The sequence below is a fragment of the Anolis carolinensis genome, chromosome 4 (genome assembly GCF_035594765.1).
Source record: "Anolis carolinensis isolate JA03-04 chromosome 4, rAnoCar3.1.pri, whole genome shotgun sequence".
Taxonomy (NCBI): Eukaryota; Metazoa; Chordata; class Lepidosauria; order Squamata; family Dactyloidae; genus Anolis; species Anolis carolinensis.
Window position 1 is genome coordinate 128394833 of NC_085844.1, and position 21837 is coordinate 128416669.

Below are 21837 nucleotides of genomic sequence, written 5' to 3' on the forward strand. Positions count from 1 at the left end.
TAAGAATCCCCTCAGGGGCAGAGACTCAGGCAAGGCACTTTTGGTTCTTGGAAGAGTCAGTTTCTTTCATGACTGGAAGGTGAAGAGAGAGGAAGGCCGGAAGGTCTACAAAATAGCTTGTCCAGTTGGAGCTGTATTCAAGTCCAATCAGAGCTGTATTCAAGTTCAGTCATATCTATATTTAAGTCCAGTCAGAGTTAAATATTAAGACCATTGAACACAAATGGTTTAACACCATATAAGAAAGAGACAATAAGAAGAAATAAAGATTCAAGAGCTTCAGGTCAGCCAGAACTGTGTCTATCTCTGAAAGACTACCTCTCATCAAAAAGACTTTGTAGTGAGACTCAGGAATAGAGAAAGTCTAAAATTCTTGTCAGTTAATAAATTCTTGTTTGATTCAACTATATAGTCTCCGATTGTTCCCTGTGCAGCCAGTTCACCTTCCAAGTAGTTAAGATAGCGTGGGGGCAGAACACCCCTATTTCCAGATAGTTTTGGTCCTTCATGTTTCTAGTTAGACTATGGCACCCATTGGCTATTTTGTCTGAAGGTAAGAGGAGTTGTAGTTCAGCATCCCTAGAGAATGCCAGATTGGGTAAGGCTGATTTACTTGAGTAAATATAATAGCCCAACTTAACAAGGAAGGGTGGCAACAACGCTGGCTAAAAGACTGTTTCTCTTCTTTCAGTGAAAGACTGCCTTGAAAATATCTGTTCACAGTTTTTTTTCCCTCTTCTCCTCTTCCTTATCTCTTCTTCCTACCATATTATCTGTGTTCTTGAGAACAGCTGCTGTTTTACCTGGATTGATCTTCATATTCCAGCTGTTTCATTCCCAAGTTGACAACTAGTGTTTAAAGATTGGACATGCTGGCCAAATACCAGACAGCTGGAAGTGCTGCCAAACAGAATATGGAGGGTGTTGTCCAGATGTTCTGCCTTTCCTTTATAGCTATGTAATTTGAAAGTATTTCTTTAAAAAGCATGCACATGCTAATAACAAATCTTGAACTATATGTTAAATTCCTATATTTCATGCTATCCTTAAGTATTTCATTTAACAAATCCTTACATAATTAAGGATAACCATCCCAGTAATCATCTGGAGGCCAGATAACCTCAGAGAAGAATTCCATTGTAAATTAGCACCTGCATTTTTGTAAGTATAATTTACTAAAAGAAATGAAATAATTTGTCCTCTTTTTAGAAATCCCACACCAGCTCCTGATTGGCTGAAAACCAGCCCAACTAGGATCCGTACTCCCCTTGGCTGACAGCTTCGTGGACTGGCTCCAGTGATTGCCTTTCCTAGTGGCAGGAAATCCAGTAATGTAATTTGTTGATTTGAAGTGTCAACCCTTTTAATGATCTGCCCCCTAGATGAATGTGGTATGGCAATATGCAAGAGTCTATGGTGGACCTAATGGTTCAGTCAAAGCGAGCACAATAGAGTAAGACCAGTATGTTTTTGTTGATTCGTTTAGTAACTTCTGACTCTTTGTGACCTCATGGACCAGCCCATGCCAGAGCTCCCTGTCGGCCATTGCCACCCCCAGCTCCTTCAAGGTCAAGCCAGTCACTTCAAGGTTACCATCCATCCATCTTGCCCTTGGTCGGCCCCTCTTCTTCCTTCCATTTTCCACAACATCATTGTCTTCTCCAAGCTTTCCTGTCTTCTCATGATGTAACCAAAGTACTTTATCTTTGCCTCTAATATCCTTCCCTCAAGTGAGCAGTCGGGCATTATTTCCTTGAGTATGGACTGGTTGGATCTTCTTGCGATCCAAGGCACTCTCATATTTTTTTTCAGTGAGAACAGGAAACTTCTCAATGTGGTCTGGAGATCTGTTAATGGCAGCTAGAGATTTCCAATGGGACCAGGAGATTTCTCAATGAGAGCAGGAGGCACTCTGGCATACATTCATCGAATGGCTTCCCCTCCTTTTCCCAACCCATTGTAAAAAGGATTGTGGAGATTTTGTTGGGTGTGTCAGAACAACATTCCAAAGATGATTCTATGGAAAAGATATAAGAAAGACAAAGGAACAGCCATTTATTAAGTCATTTATTGAAATCGGGTAAAACACAATGAAGAATTTGCATGTTAAAAAGTTGAAACTTAACCCAATAGGCTCAGAATTGGTCCCCACCACTGAGAAAGTGATGACAACTCATCTTGTTCTTCCTAGCTTTGTTTTCCTCTGTGTTTACTCTTTTAAAGGAACAGTACGCAACAAGTGATGCAGTCTGCTACCCTGTCCAAGCCCAATTTCAACTATATTACTATTTGACAAAAATACATGTGAATGACAAATTCCATGGTAATTTGACTATTTTCTCTAAATTTGAATCTCTGCATGGAAACTGTATGCTAAACAGATCCCTCTTTTGGGTTGGTTCATTTCATCCTTTTGTTTGGAAGCATGCCCAGCGCCTGCCAAACAGAACACCAGAGCATGCAGGATTGGTAAATGTACATACCAGTTGTATACGGAAATAATGGTAGTAACTAGAAATTCTTGATAGGATTCACAGTTTGTCTGGTTATGCTGGTTTGTGATGACAACTACTGTACAGTATATAATAAATGTTTATTTTTTTGTTCAACAATAAATGTGAATTCTTCTTCATGGAAAAATAAGACAGCCCCTGAAAATAAGACCTAGCAAATCTTTGGGAACATAAATTAATATAAGACATTGTCTTATTTTTGGGGAAACACGGTAGGTACACACACACACACACACACTGTTTTGCTTCCATGAAAGACAACACATATAAATAATTCCCTGTAAACCAAAAACAAGGCAAGCACATATCTTGGAGCATAGGAGACAATCAAATTTGGGGAACATCCATCTTGCAATCCTGTGACCCTTTGGTTTGATCAGGCTCAGTATGTACCGGCTTTTCTCTAAATAGAATTATAAATGTGGGGAAGGAATTTGTTTTGTTAAAAGAAGATCAGCAGGTAGGCTCGATCTTCATAAAAATTTCATATACAATAGAGTAATTTGAATGTTACAAGTAATGGGGAAATGAGTGAAATTTGAATATGATTATTCTTCACTCATTTTGTAAACTTGCAAACTGTTTCCCCATATCGTTTGTATGATCTTTGTTATTGAACTTTGTTGTTTGAGAATTGGCTTCTTGCTTTCTGTCTTGCCATTTCATTGCCCATTTCACCAAAGTTCGATATGATGCCTTTCGATGTCTTCTCTCAATTCCTTGCCCTCGGTGGATGGGCACACTGTGTATTCTGAGTTAGTTTTCCATGTTGTTATTGCTAACTGAGAAGTCCAAAATTATAGCCTATTGAAGTGTTTGGGCCTGAAGTGCTGAATGAGATTCTATAAATCTTTGGCCCAATACTAAAGCTTTGACTGTTTAGCCAATAGACTGCTAAATGGTCTGCTGAACAAAATTGCGGTGTCTTTTATTCTGCAGAGCTGTCTTGATGAACACGAGCTGTTGACCTGGCCCATGCCCTCTGGGAAATGGCTCCACTTTTGCACAGAGGAGCAGGCAGGAGACCTTTCTGGATAGCGACTGAACTAGCGATTACCCTATTAGGGTCTACTAGTATTTATCTACCAATTTCTGTTCTGCCAAATACTAAAAGCTGTTTAATGATCAAGGGACTTAGAGAAAAGCACTTTAATGTTCTCTCCACTTAACACGCATATATCTTTCTGCCACCACTCCTTTCACACTTGAGTGAAGGTTTTTTTGTTTTAGAGAAAAATAAAATCTATTTGACCAGAATCTCCTTTGGCACGAAAATGTATGTCTTTGTGGTTTCTGATTACCAGAATTCACAGGACAGAAGAATCGATATCTGTGTGAAGCAAGTTGTAGCTCTTGATCTTATATGCAACAAATCTCTCTTTTTGCTGCTGCTTTGCAAGACTTAGCTGAAATAGTTTTGGAACTTTCTTCAACAGTGTTTTAAAAAGCTCTTTTTCAACATATGGTCAGCACTCCACTGCCTGTTTATTGAACTGTCCTCATTTGTGTTTTGGTAAAGCAGTGATCTTATGCTCAGATACCACTTCCCACGGGATTCTTTCTGCATCAACTCAAGAGTCAAGTTTCTTCCCCATTGTTTCTGTCTTGTGCTCTCATTTCTGGGACTCTTCCACACAAACATATAACTCAGAATAGCAAGGCAGAAAATCCCACAATATATGCTTTGTACTGGGTTATCTGAGTCTACACTAACATATATTCTAGTTCAAAGCAGATAATGTGGGATTTTATTCAGCTGTGTGGAAGGGGCCCTGGAGAGTTACTTGGTTAGATTACTGTATATACTCGAGTATGAACCTAGTTTTTCAGCCCTTTTTTTAAGACTGAAAAAGCCCCCCTTGGCTTATACTTGGGTGAGGGTCCTGGTTGGCTTATATTTGGGTCAGCTTATACTCGAGAATATATGGTATATTTATTATTTTTCTCTATTATTATTGGTACTATTACATGTATTATTTTTCTCTGTTATTGTTGCTACTATTACATTTATTTAACTCTATTTTTATTATTATAATACATTTATTATTTCATTCTGATCTTACTATTATTATTGCATTTATTATTTTACTCTATTTATTATTACTTGTATTATTTTCCTGTATTTATTATTATTATTATTACATGTATTATTTCACTCTATTATTATTAAAAGGATACATAAGCACATTTACATTGAAGATGAGAATAATATTTGATCAGCGTTGGACAGTCTTATCTTAAATTTGAGCTTTATGTAAATATTCAAAAACATTTAACCTACTGATGCCTCAATTAATGTAATTTTATTGGTATCTATTTTTATTTCTGAAATTTACCACCCTCGGCTTATACTGGAGTCAATGTTTTCCCAGTTTTTTTTGTGGTAAAATTAGGTGCCTCGGCTTATATTCGGGTTGAGTATATGCGGTAATAGTTTTTTATAGGATCTTGTAAAATTACTTTCTTTTGAGTACCGTTTGTAGTAATATTCCATAATCAAAGGCTTGGCCCACATGGGGTGAGGTGAATGATGGAGAAAAGAAAGGAAGAAATGGAGGTAACAACCCAGCTTTGCTAAATTCCAAAGACACATTTTACACTTTACATCTCTTACTCATGGGTGCTTTAGAACAGGGGTTCTCAAAGTGTGTTCCTTGGAGACCTTGGGGCTCTGCAAAGCATACTGAGGGCTTTGCGCTTCCCTCTTCCTCCCTCCTCCTCCCTGCCCTCCAAGCTTTTTCTCCTTTTTCCTGCTCCCACCCTTCCCCTGCTTCCCTTGCTCCCAAAAACCTTTATTTCATCACCTCCTTCACTGCCCAGCTCTTGTTCCCCTCGCCTTCCTTGCTTCCAAAATCCTATTTTTCCTCCACTGCTCAGGGGGTGCTTGATTGTGTTTTTCCTGCATGATAAAATGAGGTTGAACTGGGTGACCCCTGGGATTGCTCCTATTATTATTACTTCTACAAAGGCTGGGTGGTCATCTGCTGGGGGTGCTTTGGTTGTACTTTTCCTGCAAAGCAGAAGGGGGTTGGACTGGATGGCCTCTGGGATATTCCACTAAAACACTGTTAAATCCATGAGAAACTTTTGCTTCATAAAGGAAGCAAAATGTTTGCAGACCCCTGCCCTAGGGCATAGCTTCTGAAACTGTGAATTGTGACCACATTTGTGGTATTCTTATTTAATTTGATAGGGGCCATGGTGGCAAAGAGGGTTAAACTGTTAAGCTGCAGAACTTGCTGATCAGAAGGCTGGCGGTTCAAATCCACAGATAGAGTGAGCTCCCAATGTTAGCTCCAGCTTCTGCCAACCTAGCAATTCGAAAACGTGCAAATGTGAGTAGATCAATAGGTACCGCTTCAGCAGGAATGTAATGGCGCTTCATTCAGTCATGCCAGCTACATGACCTAGGATGCATCTACGGACAAGGCTGGCTCTTCGACTTAGAAATGGAGATGAGCACCACCCTCCAGAGTCAGACTCGATTAGACTTAATGTCAAGAAGAAACATTTACCTTTAACTGAATTAGAGTATCACAAAAAATTGTGTAGCTTGCCTCCTAGTGGCTGTTTCAGACATTGATTTGAATCTGTTACAAATTACATGCAGCAAATGCTTAAGCTGCTACTTGAGGCTGTAAACCAGTGGTTCTCAATGTGTGGATCCCCAGATGTTTTGGCCTTCAATGCTCAGAAATCCTAACAGCTGGTAAACTAGCTGGGATTTCTGGAAGTTGTAGAATGTAACAGAATGGGCCTACCTTGCCAGGCTAGTGTGTAGGAAAAGTTCTAGGCGTATCTGCATAATAGTCATCATTCTTTAAGTCAGAGTTTCCCTTCATTTGTGAGTGGCTCTGTGAACTGACTCTAGTGGTCAGTGGGCCAGTGGGACAGGGAAGAGTGAATAGTGTGGTCATAGACCAATACAATTAGTTTGGTGGCAGCAAGGTTATATTGTGATGTAACCGGGTGGTCGGCATTTGGGATCAACCGTTGTATAGGCCAAAACACCTGGGAGCCCACAGGTTGAGAATCACTGTTGTAAACCAAGCATGCCAGCATGGCATGAAAAATATTGAAGATTCAGTATCAAATATAGATATAGATAAAGTGAAAAAATGTATGCAAAATGTATCCAAACAGACTTGATAGATCTTGACCAAATTTGGTACACATACCAACCCCAGGTTGGACAGCAGAGGGTATGTGTACCAAGTTTGGTCTAGATTCATCAAATGTAGGAGATTTTGAGATACATACATATGTATGTGCATACATATTTTTTTTACTTTTATATATAGATTGTGGTTGTGCAAAAATGTATTGGGTAAAAAGGAGTCATAGATGGAAAAGACTAAGAAGCCCTACTCTAGAAAGGTTGGAACATACTCTTTGCTCTGAAGGAATCACTTCTGGAGGACAAGAAAGAGCAGAAAGAGTTTAAGCAAATGGGGAAGATGTATTATGCCCTCATTCCATATCTGGCTATACTTGGCTCATTTTTTTTTTTTTTTTACAAAGAACCGATATCTGAGCTCTGCCTTGACCACCAGTGTTATGATCTATCTAGTCTACTTTTAAAGTGTATTTCATTCAAAATATCTGAATATTACTTTTTGAAGACTGCTTCTTCCAGAATCCCCCACCACTGACTGTACTTACTAAGGTGTCATGAGAGTTATAATTTTTTTAAAAAATGTTTTCTAAACTTTCTGCTGGCTTTTACACCATTGCCTGTTTGCTACATCTTGTGGACATCTTGTGGTTTGTGGACAACAGCCTGATGTGAGCTGGGAGTGAGATACCATGAAGTCAGGATCAAAAGACAAACCAGCAGGGAAGATAGAGAAGCTAACAAGAAGATCAAAATAAATAGCAAGTCAGAAGCTAAGGAAAAACAGTCAAAGTCGGAACATTCCAGAGTTTCAGAAGAATTCTTAACTAGAACCAGAACTGTATTGTCAAAGGCTTTTGTGGTTGGAATCATTGGGTTGCTGTGAGTCTTTCGGACTGTATGGACATGATTCAGAATATTTCTCTCCTGACGTTTCACCCACATCTGTGGCAGGCATCCTCAGAGGTTGTGAGATACCTCACAACCTCTGAGGATGCCAGCCACAGTTGTGGGCAAAACGTCAGGAGAGACAGCTTCTGGAACATGGCCATACAGCCCAAAAGACTCACAGCAACCCAGTGGAACCAGAAAGCTTCTTATTACTTTTCCTACCTAGAGTGTTTCAATGACTTTGGGTGAACTAATTCTAGAAGCAAAACATACTATACACCTATCCAAAGGTTCCCAGGTTTGCCCTACCACCTCCTAACATTTTTTGTGTGTTGGGGTGGGGGTGGCTTATCTATTAGTTTTTCTTGACTTCAAATTTCCCCATGCTTCTTCCTACATGAGATCCAAGGCCACATCATGAGAACAATGAGAAAGTCAAATGCCCATGTACGGCTTGCAATTGTGTGTGTTTTTTTGTCTGATGATTCTTTATTTCTTTTGAGAAAGAACTGCAGTTTTGAAAATCTCTTTTATTGTACAATAATAAAATAAAATAAAATAGTAGCTCCTCATCCTCCCTCAAGAATGCTGTTGCTATGGCAACCAAAAATGTGGGTGCAAGAATGCAACCATTACAAGAGGATGTGAGTTTCAATTCGAAAGATTGCTGGAGGGATAAAAGGATACTTTGGGAGAATGCCACCGTAATGAGGCCATTGCAGCTTAATTGATGTCTGTTTGTCTAGTTCAGCACTTAGAGAAGAAATGGAATAAAACACCACTGGAAAGAAGCTTGGATGATTTTCGCTGTTATGTATTCCATAACAGCAGATCAATTGATGATGTGTGTTTTATGGATGAAAAACATTCATTTGCCAACCTCTAAACCACAGTTTCTCGGCAAAGAAATAATAATAATAACCTGCTATTGAAAAGGAACAGCCATTTTAGCTGTTGAAACTTCTTGTGGATGAGTGTGCGGAGGTGTTGTTTTCTTCCCCTGCATTCTGGTGATGCACAACTTGAGCCATCTGTATATGTTGTTATTGATGTTTCAGGAGACTGTGGGACAGACACCAGGAGCTGAGAAGTGGTGACATCATATAGGAGCTGCGAAAGCATAAAGTGGTTGAGGTAGGCTGGAAACTCACAGCGAAGTAAAAAAAAACTGATTGAACTTGAAAGTTGGGGTTTGGTGGAAATTGGTATCCTATAAAGAGGACAGAAATATGTGTTCTGAGACCAGAGACAATGAAAACTGCTTTTTGTTGTTTGCCTTCAAGTAATTTTTTCACTTATGGTGACCTTAACTGATATTCTTGGCAAGATTTGTTCAGAGAGTGTGCATATTGCCTTTCCCGCCAGGCTAAGAGAAACGGTGACCTGCCCAAGATCACACCTTTTTACAGCTAAATTAGGCATTCCACTCCATCACATTGGCTCTGCATTTTGGACTATAAGAATCTCATAGATACCATATTATGGAGGATTCTGGAAACTGTAGTCCAAAACTAACATTTGTTTCAAATTCTAACTTAGAACCTAATCACATGGAGGTCTTAATCACATGGAGGTCTACTCCCATTTTTAAGGAGCTCCACTGGCTGCCATTCACCTTCCGGACCCAATTCAAGGTGCAGGTGTTGACCTACAAAGCCCTGAATGATTTGGGACCCACTTACCTTTCTGACCGCATCTCCCCCTATGAACCCGCACGATCTCTTCGTTCGTCGGGGGAGGCCCTCCTCTCGCTTCCGCCTCTGTCACAAGTGCGGTTGGTGGGGACGAGGGAGAGGGCCTTCTCCGTGGCGGCCCCCCGGCTCTGGAACGCGCTCCCCAGGGAAATTAGGCAAGCTGCCACCTTGGAAGTGTTCAGGAAGAGCCTGAAAACCTGGCTCTTCAAACAGGCCTTTGAAGAAGTACCGCTCACTGTTTGCTAAACCCTGGTACCAGCAGGTTCTTCTGATCAGTTGTACCTGTTGGTTAACTCCTTGACATAGCCTCAGAGTTCACCCCAGTTTAAGGCTCTTCCCATGACCTTGTAGCACCTTAACTTCCTTCTTGTTCAGTGCACTTTGCCCAGCTCATTTTATGTTTTTATTGCTGTGTTTTTCATGTGTTTTATAATGATTGTGATTTTTAATGCCTTTTAAATTTATTTGTGTGTTTTTGTAAAACTGTATACTGTATGCTGGTTTTATATCTATAAGCCGCCCCGAGTTCCTCTGGGGAGATGGTGGCGGGGTACAAAAATAAAATTATTATTATTATTATTAGTATTAAGCCAAAACACAGCAGGAACATCCTTGGGGTAGTATGGTAAATCCATCGGGTAGCAGGGTAAATCATTGGGCAATGCCCCGCATCATCCTCTTACCATCCCATGCTGAAATCCGTCTGGCCCTGGCTTGATCCCACACTGTCCCTGACTTGGTGAATGAGAACACAGGTAGTCGCCCATGGCTGTCACTTAGCACACTGCTGAGACATCGTGCACACTGAGTAGCCCTGAGTCATATGATGGGTTTCAGCAGGCTCCATCCTGGCTGTTTTTCGGCAGCATTCTAGAATGGGGCTGAAAGCCCATGCAATGAAGTTCTAAGACTATAGGAATTAAGAAAGATTTCCTCTTAAGGCAAAATTGATTGGCTTAGCTAGAGATTAGCTTCTCACTGTAACAAAAAGGACTATCTATCTATCTATCTACAGTAGATTCTCGCTTATCCAACGTAAACGTGCTGGCAGAACGTTGGATAAGCGAATATGATGGATAATAAGGAGAGATTAAGGAAAAGCCTATTAAACATCAAATTCGGTTATGATTTTACAAATTAAGCACCAAAACATTATGTTATACAACAAATTTGACAGAAAAGGTAGTTCAATACACAGTAATACTATGTAGTAATTACTGTATTTACGAATTTAGCACCAAAATATCATGATGTATTGAAAACACTGACTACAAAAATGCGTTGGATAATCCAGAACGTTGGATAAGCAAGTGTTGGATAAGTTAGACTCTACTGTATATATAGGTTTTGTACTGGCTTTTTGGATTGAATATGTGCCAGTGTATTATTAAAACAAATAACAGGAAATGCATATTGTCCTCCTAGTGTCAGTTGGGATGGGGGAGGGGGGCAGAGTTTAATGGACAAGTCTCAGTCATGTATCAAAAACACCAAGTTGTTCCTTTTCCATCGATTAAAGATATATTAAAAAAATCCAGGAAACATATTTTATACACTTAGGGCTTCATCCCACGAGAGTAGAAAAGCAGGCAGGAGTGGGGGGATAGGGTACTTCAGGATGCCCCATTGTGAAATTAAACAAATGTTTATCCTTATCCCCATCACACATTTTTTGTCCATTCCGCTTCCTTTAGAAATTAGCATAATTTCAAAATTGTTCAATTTAGGAAATGGTAAGAACATAAATTACCAATCCTTCTTCTGTGGTGTTCAAATGGTAATAGCAGAAGCAAAGGAGCATTACTGGGCATCCCAGGACTGCTCACACGAAGACATCATCATCATGATTGCAATTGGACAAATAGGATTCCCACTCCATTGTCATTTGCCATTTTAAAGCATCTCTACCTGGGGAAACAAAAATAAAATCACTTGCCTTTCAAGTTCAGAATCATTTGGCTTCAGAAACAGGGACTGACTTGGACCCCAATAAATGACCATACATCATCCGATGGGCTCTGTGGATGGTTGTTTCTTAATTGGCAGAGAAAACAATGTGTGAAGAGGTCATTATTTACTATTTTTTAATGTTTTTTTTAGCCCAATCCATTGTCAGTCTGGTTCATATTTCTAAAATCATAGAAGGGAAGACTTGATAAACGAAGACAGAACATGGCCAGGTGCTAAAACAGATGAATCCATTAAATGTTTGACCTCTATCACACAGACCACTGGCCCCTGTAAAAATGACTTTAAACCTTTTTGAAAAAAACACACAGTACAGATTGAAGGTATATTTTCCAGTTTCAACAGTAGCAAAAATTGTTGAAGGTCTTACAGAGGAGCTTCCCAGCATGTATAACACTAGGGCTTGGGAAAGTTATTTTTGGACCATTGAATCCCCAGTGATCACTTTGGCTGGGAGACATTGAAAGATGAAGCCCAAAATTAACTTTCCAAAGCACTGTGAAGATCACATGGGTAGGAAACCACAAAGGTATTGTGTGAATCAAACCTTTCCAGTAGAAAGAAATCACATTTTGTGTAAGGAAAAGGACATGAAGGAGGAGTCCGTCTTAACTACGCGTCTAGTCAGTGCAATTCCAGAGTTGGCAGGCTCATTTGATTCTGTGTTTTTCTAAGAGGGGGATAAGAAGACTTTGAAAAGCAGAGAAAGATTGAAAGTAAAACAAAGCCTCACTTTTAGACCAATCAGCTGAGCTCCTTTTGAAATATTAGGCTTATTCCCCATTGTGTCATGCAGTGTAGTTCCCGCTTGCCCTGTCCTGCCTATCAGAGTATTCCTTAATCTTCTCATACTCCCAAATTTCTTCCTCCAAGATATGAGAAACCAGAGAAACCCAGTAACAGTAGGTGGGCCCGATGGGTGAACTCCGCTCAGCTTGATTTGGAATCAACTCATTAATTAGGAAATTTCCTAGGGAGCATTTGGCAGAGATGTTGCATGTGTTTTTTATTCATCTGAACTTTAATGAAGTCTGTCATGTACCAGCTTTATCAAAAAAAAAACCCCCACTTCGTAATCCAACCATCCTTCATTACTAAACCAACACACTCAGATACTGTATGTAGGGCAACATTTAAAAAATGACTCAAGCTGAGTAAATTCTGCTTAGAAAATGACTCCTTTTAAAGAGAATATGCTTCTGGGCTTGATAATATCAGTACATGATTCAGAGCATTATAATTATATCTATAAATATAATGGAATTTCATGAAAAGTAAGGCTGTACTGTTTGTAAAATGCATGTATACCTAAAAACTATTTTGCGGTGCCATTCATGCCATTTCTCAGCAGCTAGTGATAGCTATAGCAAAAGTAAACACTTAAATGTTTGTGCTTGTACCTCCAGAGCAACTGGACACAGATGATGAGACCAAAACATTTTGTGCTGTGACCTGTGCGGAGGAACATTTTAGGAGAATTGCTACTCAGTTGATAATACAGCTGAGCATTAATAGCCACACAACGTCATACTCCAAATCAGGGTAATTATCTACTCTGGCAACATCTCACTACATCGCACCAGAAGAACTAATTATAACTATAGCTGAAATTGATCTCAGAGGTTATGAGGCTCAACTGCTAACACAGTGCCAAAGCATACCATACTAAAGGTACTTCTGACAGACTCCTCTCAAGCCTTTTGTTTCTGCCTTTCCAAGGAAGGAAGCTCTGGCCTTCTTGAAATATTTGCATATACTCTTATAATATCTAGATGAAGCTACTGTAGTTTTTTCTTTCTATGATGGAAAATTGCTCTTCTATTTTCATGGCATATGCATTATAAAGAACTTATATCATCTTTGAAACAAAAGATTGCAGTAATTTGCTTTTGCATCAGCTAGCTGGGGGCCCTTCTACACTGTCCTATATCCCAGGATCTGATCCCAGATTATCTACTTATTCCAGATTATATGGCAGCAGAGACTCATATAATCCAGTTCAAAGCAGATAATCTGGGATCATATCCTGGGGTAACGGGCAGTGTAAAATCAGCCTGGGAGGGATTATAGCTTGTCTTTCTCCTTCCTGCTATTGTGCTAATGGAGTGCAATCTACTTTGAAAGTTGAACTCATGCTGTCATTGAAGGAGACTGAAGAAAAAGGAAAAACCAGCTGACATAGAAATGCAGGGTAGCTGAAATTAATAATGATGTATCTAGAGCCTTGAATAGTGGAAAGAATTAACCAAATATTTTTAGGAATCAAAATAATCTTTAACTAGCCAATAGGGTTGTGCTTTCAGGGTAAACCTTGACCCGTTTCATGTTCTGGCTTTCAGTGGAGGCCCCGATTTCTTAGAGCCACCTGAAATTGGGAGGTCAGATATCTGTTTTTGCTCTGGGGTGCTGAAAGATCCCATTACCCATCCATTATGGGGGGAGGGGTCTTCACAGGTTCCCTTTCTGGTCATTTTAGACATTGAAGCTGTTTTACTCTAGAGAAGAGATGCTCAGATGCAGGCAGGCGCTCGCTTTAAGAAGGTTTCTTACTTGTTTCTACTCTAGAGGAGGTGCTCGGCTGCAGGCAGGTGTGTCTGCTTTCGGGCCTGCACACCACACACCCTCTCTCTCTTTCCAAGACAAAGAAGCAAGTTCTCATTCTTATTCTAGAAGAGGTGCCTGGCTGCAGGCAGGCATGTGGGCTTTTGGGCCTGCATGCCATACACACACACACACACACACACACACACACACACACACACACACTCTTTCCAAGACAAGGCGGAAAGTTCTCATTCTTACTCTGGAAGAGTTGCTTGACTGCAGGCAGGTGTGTGGGCTTTCTGGGCCTGCATGCCATACACACACACACAAACTCTTTCCAAGGCAAGGAGGCAAGTTCTTATTCTTACTCTAGAAGAGGCGCTTGGCTGCAAGCAGACGAGCATGCATTTTGGGCCTGCATGCCACACACACACACACACACACACTTTTCAAGGCAAGGAGGCATGGAGCTCCACATGTTCACGAAAAGCAGGTGAGGAGCCAGGATCAGCACCCGCTTGCTTTCGTGGCGAGCTGATTTTCATATAGGGAGGGATCTTCCCATTATGTGCACCCGAAGGTAACTAAAGTAACAAAATAATGGATGAAACGAAGGAAACTGGTTCTGCACAGTTTTGTTAATGCCCCCCCCCCCCCCCCCCCGATTGTATCTGACACTACTGACACTTTCTTTGGCCCAGTTCCTTTTAGGAGCCAACCCAGGATTTTATCAAAGTATGTCTATTTTATGTGATCTCATTAGTTTTATGATTTGTTTTATTGTTGATTGATTTGTTTTATTGTTGTGTTTTGTATTGCCTGTTTGGCCTGGGCTTGGCCCCATGTAAGACGCCCTGCGTCCCTTCGGGGAGACGGGGTGGGATATAAAAATAAAATTATTATTATTATTATTTTATTATGTCACAGCAAACAAGATAGATATGCTGGATTTCGTATCACAAAATCACAAGTCGAACACTTCCCAAGTGTCTAGGACTGTGTGATGTATTTTCGGATGATGCGTGCAGATCCCAGTAGGGTGGCCTTTTGCAGTTGGCAGATCGTGATTTTGTCAATGTCTATTGTTTCCAAATGCCGGCTGAGATCTCTTGGCATGGCACCCAATGTGCCCATCACCACCGGGACCACCTGCGCTGGTTTCTGCCAGAGTCTTTGAAGTTCAATTTTGAGGTCTTGATAGCAGCTGAGTTTTTCCTGTTGTTTTTCGTCAATGCGACTGTCACCTGGGATGGCAACATCAATGATCCAAACCTTTTTCTTCTCCACAACTGTGATATCTGGTGTGTTGTGTTCCAGAACTTTGTCAGTCTGGATTCGGAAGTCCCACAGTATCTTTGCGTGCTCATTTTCCAATACTTTTGCAGGTTTGTGATCCCACCAGTTCTTTACTGCTGGGAGGTGGTACTTGAGGCATAAGTTCCAATGAATCATTTGGGCCACATATTTGTGCCTATTTGCAGGGCCGTAGCCAGAAAAAAATTTCGGGAGGGGTTTTGAAAATTTCGGGGGGGGGGGGGGTTTAACCCCTAGCACACACCCCTCCCCGCTACAAACCTGTCAATATCTGCTTGAAATAGTGCCTGGAGGGACTCTTAATGTTTTGTGTCTCATAGACTTAGCATGGGGATTTGGTTAACCAGTTAAAATTCATGAGTAAACCAGGTTTTTTTTATAACCTGAAAAATTTCGGGGGGGGGGGGGGTGTGTTTGAACCCCTAACCCCCCCCCCCCCCCCCCCCCGCTACAGGCCTGCCTGTTTGTAGTCTGTCTGTGTGATTTTCTTACAGCAGCTGAGGATATGATCAATGGTTTCGTCAGCTTCCTTGCACAGCCTGCATTTTGGGTCATCAGCTGATTTTTCGATCTTGGCCTTAATTGCATTTGTTCTGATGGCTTGCTCTTGGGCTGCAAGGATCACACCTTCTGTTTCCTTCTTCAGTGTCCCATTCGTGAGCCATAGCCAGGTCTTCTCCTTATCAGCTTTTCCTTCAATTTTGTCAAGGAACTTTCCATGCAATGTTTTGTTGTGCCAGCTGTCAGCTCTAGTTTGTAGTGCGGTTTTCTTGTACTGTTTCTTTGTCTGCTGTGTTTTGAGGAGTTTCTGATTTTTGACTTCAATCAAAGCAGGTTCTTCTCTTTGCTTTACATATTCTGCCAGGGCATGTTATTCTTCTTGGACTGCTTGTTTTACTTGTAAGAGTCCTCTGCCCACAGGTGCCACCTTGACGTGGTGGTGGTGGTGGGGGGAGGGGGGGCTTAACTGCTCCAATGATGACTGACGGCTGTGCTGGTGGTAGTGTAACTACCAGCAGGTCCAACCAAGTCAGAGAGACCTCAGCTGAGGAGCAGAACTAAGGGCACCTAACCCATTAGCATTATGGAGAATCAAACCAAAACGAAGTCTATACTGGCTCAGTCATCGCCCAGGATAAAAAGGACCACGGTGGATGCTGCTGATTCTGGACATCCATCGACAAGTGCGCTACGTAATCAAAATACAAATGAACAGTCATAGAAGCGGCAGAAATATACAATGCCAGAAAACTGCACTATGATGATGATGATGATGATGATGATGATGATGATGATGATTATTATTATTATTATTAGCCAACTTTAAATCTCTGTGATGCAGGAATAATCATTCTACCAAGATTCATAGTTTTACCTGCTTCCAAAAATCTTAAAGCTGATTATTGTGCAGCTTTCACAAAGTACTGTTCCAAAGAAACAAACAAGTTTAGATACAACAAAATCCCAGATCCTCTAGAAAATGATACCTTTATTGGCCAACCAAAATACACAAAATGCATAATGCAGGAGTTTGAAGTTCCACTGGTTTCTTCATTAGGCAAAAGATGTTAAAAACATATAAGAGAAGAAACGTAATAATTATAGTAGAGTCACAGGCCTAAATTTTATATCAGATTCAGTTTGTCTGGAGCAGGGCTCCCCAAACTAAGATCCACAGGCCAGATGAGGCCCTCCAAAGTAATTTACCTGGTCTCCGCCCTAAATTTTATACTTAGGGTTATCCTAAGTCTGAAACGACTTGAAGGCACACAACATCAATCCTAACTAACTTGACTCTCAGATCAGCCAAAAGCAGGCCCACACTTCTCACAAATACTGGAAAGTTTATCTTGGTAAAAATTGTTCTTAATTTTAAATATTGTATTGTTCTTTCGTGGGATTTTTTGCACTGTAATAAGATATGTGTAGTGTGCGTAGAAATTCATTCATGTTTTTTCGAACTATAGTCTGCCCCCCAACAGTCTGAGGGACTGTGAACCATCCTTTTGCTTTAAAAGTTTGAGGACCCCTGGTCTGGAGGGATCCCAATGCAAACACATGCAATTCCTCTTCTTGGCCATAGAGGAATTAGAAGACAGTAATATTTAAACTCCATTAGAGCAGTAAAGGAAATTAAATTATTTTAAAAGCCTCAAGTTAATAACAGTTAATTAAAAAGGGAATTTTAACACACTCTGTTACTTTTTGGTACAGCTATACCTTAGCATAAAATAATATTTAATTCAATTAAAGTATCTTAAAAATTTATAACAAGCATGGATTTTGAGCTCATAGCCAGTCTAGAAAGTGGAGCAGTATTTTTTTATTTTAAGTACTGCTCTACTGAGTTGAAATGAACAGTGTTTCTCTTTTGGGAGAAGACTTGGGCAAAGAAGGTGTTGAGCAGCTCTACCTTTCTCTGTCCCCTATGAGCATCAGTTTTACACAGCGGCCCAACCATTTCCTTGTTTTTCCTTTTGCTATGGGCATAACCTTGAAAGCCCTTTTTATTGTTTTTAACCCCTGGCCTCAACACAGTTGACCTGCCCAAAATTGCAAATATCATTTTCAAACTTCCTGAACTAAGGTTTTTATATCACATTTTTCAAAAATGAAACACTTAAAAAAAACATTTGATAGTTATCATCACCAGTGCTCTTCTCAATTCTTTCCTGTCTCACAGAGCCCTTCCACACATCCATATAACCCAGAATATCAAGGTAGTTTGCCCCCCCCCCCGGTTCTTTTTTAAGGAAGAGTCCAGGGATTGGGGGGCATTGTTGTAGCCTGATCAGATTCTGACTGCTCAGAAAATGAGGAAGGGGATGCTGGGATAGATTCAGAGAGCTCAGAAGAGATAGAAGTGGCCCAGAGAGAGTTGTTTTGGAATCTCTTGGTAGTTCCCACGAGACTGAAAAAAGCAATATCAATTTTCATGGAAACCTGCCAGAAGTGTAGGTTGAGAGAAATGTGGGAGATGAATGCTTGTCTAGGTCAGGGGTCCCCAAACTAAGGCCCGGGGGCTGGATGCGGCCCTCCAAGGTCATTTACCTGGCCCCCGCTCTTAGTTTTAGACTTCACCTCACCCAAAGTCTGAAATGACTTGAAGGCACACAATACCAACAATCCTACTTAACTTGACTATTTCATTGGCCAGAAGCAGGCCCACACTTCCTATTGAAATCCTGATAGGTTTATGTTGGTTAAAATTGTTTTTATTTTTAAATATTGTATTGTTCTTTCATTTACTAATACTGTGCTATGGTAATAATTGAATATATTGTGTATACATATAATATTGATACTAATATTATAATTAATACAATATAATACTAATAATTATATAATATAATAATATTAATTATATATTATATATTAAATGTAATGTTACTAATAATATTACGGTATAGTGGTATAGGACAATATAGTAATATATAATGCTAACATTGTGCTATGCCAATAATATAATATATTGTATGTACCTACATACTCTGAGTTCCCTTCGGGGTGAGAGAGGGTGGGGTATAAATGTAGTAAATAAATAAATAGGGGTGTTTTTTTTTTTTTTTTTTGCACTACAAATAAGACATGTGCAGTGTGCATAGGAATTTGTTCGTATTTTTTTTCAAATGATAATTCGGCCTCTCAACAGCCTGAGGGACCATGAACCGGCCCTCCACTTAAAAAGTTTGAGGACCCCTGGTCTAGGTCAAGGTGATTAGAATTGCGGAGGCAGAACATGCAAGAAAGGCAGACTTGCCTTTCCCAGAAAATTAGAGATAAGGAGAGGAAAAGCAGGTGTGTGAGAAATAATGTTATGGGCAGGAACAAGGCCTTTTAAAGTGGTTCCTGCTGGTACAATCCTTTGTGAGAGCAATGTTGTATACAGGTGAACAGTTCTTGGTTTTTGATCCTATGCTTTTGGAATTCATGTATTCAAGTTTCTAAGTGTGTTCTTGCTTCTAGTTCATATGTGGCATAGGTTGCCTGCCTTGGATTCATGCTATTTTGTTTATGTAGATGTGTGTATGTGTGCGTGTGTATACACATATATATACAGAGCCGGCCCTAGGTATTTTTCAAGTGTAGGCGGACAGAATTTTGCCCCCCCCCCCCAACCAAACCAATCACTGAAAAATAAAAGCATTGGATAAGCGAAAATGTTGGATAATAAGGAGGGATTAAGGAAAAGCCTATTAAACATCAAACTACATTAAGATTTTACAAATTAAGCACCAAAACATCATGTTTTACAACAAATCAACAGAAAAAGCAGTCTCAAAGCAGACCGCTTAATTCGCCTCATTATTGGACCGGCTCTGTATGTATGTGTGTGTGTGTGTGTGTGTATATATATATATATATATGTATATATATATATATATATATATATATATATATATATATATACACACACACACACACACACACACACACACACACACACACACACACTTTTCTTTACATAAACTTCTACTTACTGGATTACCTGGACAGAGTGTGGTTTGTGGTGAAAAGGTGTTTCAGGACTCTAGTACAACAGGCATTCAGATTCATAATTTGGAACCCTGGGTTCTGTTTCCGTTTCGGGAAGAATCTTTCCGAAAACAGTATGGGGCATGGGGCACCTGAAAATAGAATGAAGACAGAATGAAAACATGATGAAAATAGAATGGAGTTCTGCAATGTTAGGCACACCCCAACTGCTCACACAAGACTTTCTTTAAAAGGATAACAAAATCAGCAGGGGGAGGCAGTGATTCTGAAAAACTCTTTCATACCTTGCTCATTCCAGCTCAGCAGAGCAGTACTTAAAAGTTTTTTTTTTTTTAAAAAAAGCACAATTCCCAATTTTTCCTGGTGCTCCACATACATTACCTCAGTAATCCTTAAAATAATGCTGTAAGGCAACCCGCCATGCTTATCTTCATAGTTCAGGTGGGTGGCTGAGGCAGAAAGATAGTGGTTTACTGTAGGCCATCCAGTGGTTTTATAGCTGAGGGAAGATTTGAACTGGGAGTTTAAAGCTGGCTTACAGTTCAGTCTATAATTACTATCCCAGACACACTTACCCTTATCTTCCTTATAGGTCTTCTTTGAATCATTTGATTTCCCATGCATCAACCTCCACTTTAAGTAATGTTCTATTTTTGAATATATTTGAAATTACCATGATATTATAATAGATCAAGTGCTCTGTGTCAAGTAGGGAGGCCTGTGTGGCCATTGAGTTTATTGGCTGAGATTGCACCATTCACTATCTCTAAACCAAAGTTTAGGAAAGTTATGTTTTGTTCTACAAACTCCCTAAACACACCAAACAAGCTGGACAATGATTATGTTGCCTGAGGGATTCTGGAAATTGCAGTCCCTCCTAATAACATTTCTAAATCATGCTCTAAAAATAATCTGCTTTACAGAATTATTGGGAGCATAAAATACAAGGATTTAAGCTAAACTACTTAGCAGAATAAATGACAGACAATTGTAGGGAGAGAAAATTTACTTTTTAAAAGTATCTTTTCCTGTCATTTATTATAATGAGAGGAAAGTAACCCATTGAAGTTACATGAAATTGTTAAAAAGTTACGCATGGCATCCCTTGCTGTGCCATTCATTTCTTTTTGGTTACTTTGTGTTAGAATTCTGGCTTAGGACTGGCCAGAGTGACATAATATTTCAGAAATTCCTTGCAAAATCCTCCAAACGTTTCTCAAAATGTTCTTAAAGGTTTGCTTTGAACCAAGTCTACTGCTGGGATCCGCAAAGGCAACTCATTATCAACTTTTCTAAATAAAATGTATCTTTCCTATCACTACAATATGTCCTCTTTTATGGCCTTCTTAATATCTTCATTCCCTTGCTCTGCCCCATTCTATATCTTTGTTTATTAGTCATAAGTAAGTACCCACTGATCCCAAGATGCACACATGCATGGGGCTATCAGTCAGCAAAAAGGACAAAATACAACTCTCTCAATAGAATATGTCCAGTTTGAGCTACAGTAGAGTCTCACTTATCCAACATAAACGGGCCGGCAGAACGTTGGATAAGCGAATATGTTAGATAATAAGGAGGGATTAAAGAAAAACCTATTGAACATCAAATTACATCATGGTTTTACAAATTAAGCACCAAAACATTATATTTGAAATCCACCTGGAAGATCAGCGTTGGAAACACACTGATATACCGTAGATTAACCGTCTCTAGAATCCAATATAGAGCATAGAGGAATGGCAACACTGGAAAATCAAAGTTTGCTAAACACTGATATTGGTCAACTGTCTCCGGAATCTCATCTAGAGCTGGGTGGCTCTGTGTTGGGAAGGCTTGTGCCTTTCAGCCTAGTAAAATGGGGCTGGACTGGATAGCCTCTTAAGGGAGGAGAACTCTTCCGTTTCTAGGATTCTATGCCTCTAATTATCCCTGCTTGGGTTAGAAGAGAAGGAGGAGGAAAAGAAGGCCAGAACTGCAAGTTGCTGCAAGGCTGTCAGAGGTAAAAGAGGGAGGAGGAAGAGGAATAGAGAGTGTGTGGGGGTGAAAAAAAAGGAAAAGGGAGAGAGAGAGCATCTGGAGCCAAGTGTGTATGTGTAGGAAGAAAGGAGGGGTCCTCTGCCCACCTGGCCAGGTCAGGAGACAACAGAAGGCAGCCAGCCCCCCACCCCACTAACCAGCCCTGGCTCCCTTTCCTAAGCTCGGCGGCTGCCTTGCCTTCTCCCCCCCTCCTTCCTTCCAATCATGAGCCCTTTCCCCCCATTGATTTGAAAGCTAGGCTGGGTTGGAGAGATGTCTCCAA

At 40.2% G+C, this 21837-nt stretch overlaps 1 long non-coding RNA gene across 1 annotated transcript; it reads right to left on the reverse strand.

Moving 5' to 3' along the window:
• Positions 1-10421: 10421 nt before the first annotated feature.
• LOC103278596 (uncharacterized) lies at positions 10422-20447 on the reverse strand. The gene is made up of 3 exons (XR_506191.3): positions 19917-20447; positions 19528-19666; positions 10422-11120 (listed from the first exon to the last, which is right to left on the reverse strand). It is a non-coding gene; the product is annotated as an uncharacterized LOC103278596 (long non-coding RNA).
• Between the last annotated feature and the right edge of the window lie 1390 nt (positions 20448-21837).